The 3,489-nt window shown below is 43.4% G+C and overlaps 1 pseudogene; it reads left to right on the top strand.

Moving 5' to 3' along the window:
* The first annotated feature begins 1,625 nt into the window (after positions 1-1,625).
* LOC110307319 lies at positions 1,626-3,250 on the top strand (annotated as a pseudogene).
* Positions 3,251-3,489: the final 239 nt, after the last annotated feature.

Raw genomic sequence — 3,489 nt, 5'->3', positions numbered from 1 at the left:
TTTAATCATGGTGGCTAGAGTTCAGATTCCAGGACCCACAGAAAATACTCACCTCTGTAACTACAGCTGCAGTTGAATTCTTCCTGCTGTTTTCTAGGGAGGAGTTCAGGGCTTGTGTTATTGGTAGGACTGTAGTTGAAGTAGTGATATATCTTTCTCAATGCATCCTATTGACAATGGTGGGATTTTATTTATTCTCTTTGGGATTGATCCTTGGTAAATTGGTACCTGTTTCACACGTTTCCTCCAATATTTAAACACTGAACCATTCCACCCTTCATTCCCTCTGAAAGGAAGCCCCTCAGGCAGGAAGGCAACAAAAGATCTCAAAATGGTCCCTGAAATTGATCAGATTCATTAGGCTCCTTCCCTGCCAGAGAGCAATAAAAGCTGAGAGTCCCTCTCAGATGAAAGGAAGCTGAGCTGCAAAGAAGACTCTCAAAAGAGCCACCCTCATACCAGCTGTCTGGAAGAAGTTTAGGCCAACTGAGGCACCTGGAATGGACATTCTCCAGCCCTTTGATTCATCTACATGCTGCACAGTTTCTCCAGGTTCCCAGCTTTTCTGAGATGTCACCTACGCTGGGTAGGCTTTGCCAATGCAGCTGTCTTTGAGTCATTCCAGCTTCTGTAACCAACCCCTCACCCATATTCCTATAAGTAACCACAATAAAACTTATTGGTTCACCAAGTAGGACTTTGGTGGTATGGGCACTTTGGTCTGTCCTGGGTTCCTTATGCAGAGAAGAAACAAATTTTGTCACATAACACTACCTACTAGGTTTTATTACTGTAAAATTCTATTTATTCTTTGTAATTAGCAAGCATATTATGTGTGAGAAGATATTTTGAAGAGCACTTAAATTTCTATAATTGACCATGATGGGACAGTTTCCTAAAAGACAAACATACTAGTCAGGACCAGCTGAACTATGCTGAGAGCATTTTGGTAAGTAACTCTGTGTTTTGCCTTAGAACTGTGATATATATCAATACATTCAAACTTTCCACTCAGGCAAAGGAGTGCTTTGAAAGCCGAAGTTGGAGTTGGGGAGGGCTTCCACCCTCCAAAAACGTTGCTTAGCGTTCTTTCAGGTGACATCACAACCAGCTATGGAACCTTGAAGGCTGTGTCTAGGGGCAACCCTCTGAGTTCAACATCATTCGTGAGGTTGCCTCCTATGTGTTAGCTGCTAGGTTTAGGCCTCCTGTCTTACTAGTGATTAACTAGGGCAATTAGTCCGATTTCAAAGTTTTAGGTATTTAGCTGGTTACAGCACCCAAGAAGGATATTTCTGAGGAAGTATTCTTAGAACTTCTGTGATTTTTCCAGAGTGGAACCCTGGTGAACTGCCAACCTCTGACTATTCATCAATCTCCTATATTGACAGCTTAATTATCTCCATTCTTTGACTGACCCTGACCTGCAAAACCAACTGTTTATAAAGGAGCCTCATAGGCTCCTTTGACTCCTTTGACTGACCTTGGACCAACCATCTACTGAAGAAGTGATTTTTTAGGCATCAGGGTGAACAACCCAAGAGTACACACCCGGGCCAGGCATAAGGTTGCTTTTGCTTGGAAATTAGAAAGGCAGTACTATACCAGAGTCCAAGCAGTTGTACATGTGGCAAACTAAACAGCGTGGGTTGGAGATGAAGCCCGAAGCTTCAAGAAAAAGGCACAAAAGGAAATACCAGGATGAAAGTGAGACAGAGAAAGAGTCTGAAGCTTTCGAGAAAAGGTCCATAAAGGAAATGCCAGGATGGAACAGGGATGGTATTTAAAGAGCCCAGCAAAGACCCCTCAGGAGCCTCAAGACCTAGAGCTTCCGAGAGAACAGCCTAGCAAGGGTCAGGTACGTAAACCCCAGGGAGAGATTCCTAAACAACTAAAACCCCTAGAGTTGACCGAAGGTCCTCCAAAGCAGGCTGTAACTGAGAGGAAGCCTGCTGATGGTGACAAGGGTCGCAAGCGACCCTATTCCGTCATGGAGGAAAACGAACAAAGCCCCCAAAAGGAAAAGGACAGAAGAAGGTTGCTTCAACACCTTCAGTGTGACCAAGATGTGAGGTCAGACCCACACAGGCCTCACCCAATCCTTACAAACACCTGAAGATCAAAGTGGGCGAGTCAGGAGGCAGTCATGGATCAGAAACAACTCAGAGAGATCGAGAACAATCTACTGTTGTTGCTCTAAAAGAATGTCTTTCACCAAAGGAGAGAGAAAAGTGGTGTTCTGAGGAGAAATCTGTTACAGAGAAGAAAGGTTGTGTAAAGAAAGGGTGAAGGAAGAAGGGGGAACAGCTTGGAGCCTGGAATACGGGCTCAGATCATCCTGGATAGCAGCAGAGGCAATAGCTTACTCCCCAACAAGATGGCAGTACTTGCAGCAGAGAAAAAGCCTCTCACAGACCAAGAAAAGGGCAGAGAAATGGATCAAATCCTTGATATTACAGAGGACATGGAGAAGGAAATTGAGAATGCATTGGGTCCAGGACCCCAAGAGGAAATCCTGAGTTACATGAACCTTCTGGTTGAGAGAAATGAAAACCAAAGCTATCCCGCTCTTCTTGTCTTTAGCACTTTCTTTTACCCCAAGCTAAAGCACAGCGGTTACTGTTCCGTGAAAAGATGGACTCCAGGCATCAATCTCTTTGAAAAAGAACTCACCTTGGTGCCTTTTCACCAGAGGGTACATTGGAGCCTGGTGGTAATCGATTTAAGAAAACGAAGTATTGTATACCTTGATTCCCTGGGACAGACAAGGAAGTCTATCTGTGAGACCATCTTCCAATATTTACAAAAGGAGAGCAAGACACNCAGGAACATTGAGCTGGACCCTTTGGAGTGGAAGCAGTACAGTGTGACATCAGAGGAGATTCCTCTGCAACTGAATGGGAGTGACTGTGGAATGTTTACCTGTAAATATGCAGATTACATCACTAGGGACCAGCCTGTGACCTTTTCTCAGCAACACTTGCCCACCTTCAGGAAGAGGATGGTCTGGGAAATCCTGAAAGGTCAATTACTGTAACAACATCCACCTGGCTGCTATGGTCCCCATCCCTGTTCTTTTCCATCGCTGTTTCTAATATATCTCAGGTAGGATGAGTTGAAGAGATATAAAACAGGTACTGAGCTATCTCACGGGATGAAGCCCACTCTCTTCAATATAGTCCTAACGTGGTATGTGGGACTGATGCCCTAATGCCATCTCTAGGATGTATGCAACTATTGCAAGCTTAGAAACTGCTGCTGCCCATCCCACAGGAGACCATGTGTTCAAGAAATACTGTTTTAATGCTGGAATTAAATGAATTCAGGGTTTTTGTTTGTTTGTTTGTTTTATTTTGCTTTTATGTTTTTGCTTGCTTTTTTTGTTTGTGTGTGTGTGTGTGTTTGTTTGTTTGTTTAATGTTTCATTGAGTTTTTTTGTTTTTGTTTTTTTTCTGTTTTTTGGTTTTCTTTGGTTTTTTGTTTGTTTTA

Source organism: Mus caroli, chromosome 12 (assembly GCF_900094665.2).
Source record: "Mus caroli chromosome 12, CAROLI_EIJ_v1.1, whole genome shotgun sequence".
NCBI classification, from domain to species: Eukaryota; Metazoa; Chordata; class Mammalia; order Rodentia; family Muridae; genus Mus; species Mus caroli.
Note: the sequence above shows the minus strand (reverse complement) of the source record. Positions and strands in the feature narration are given on the sequence as shown.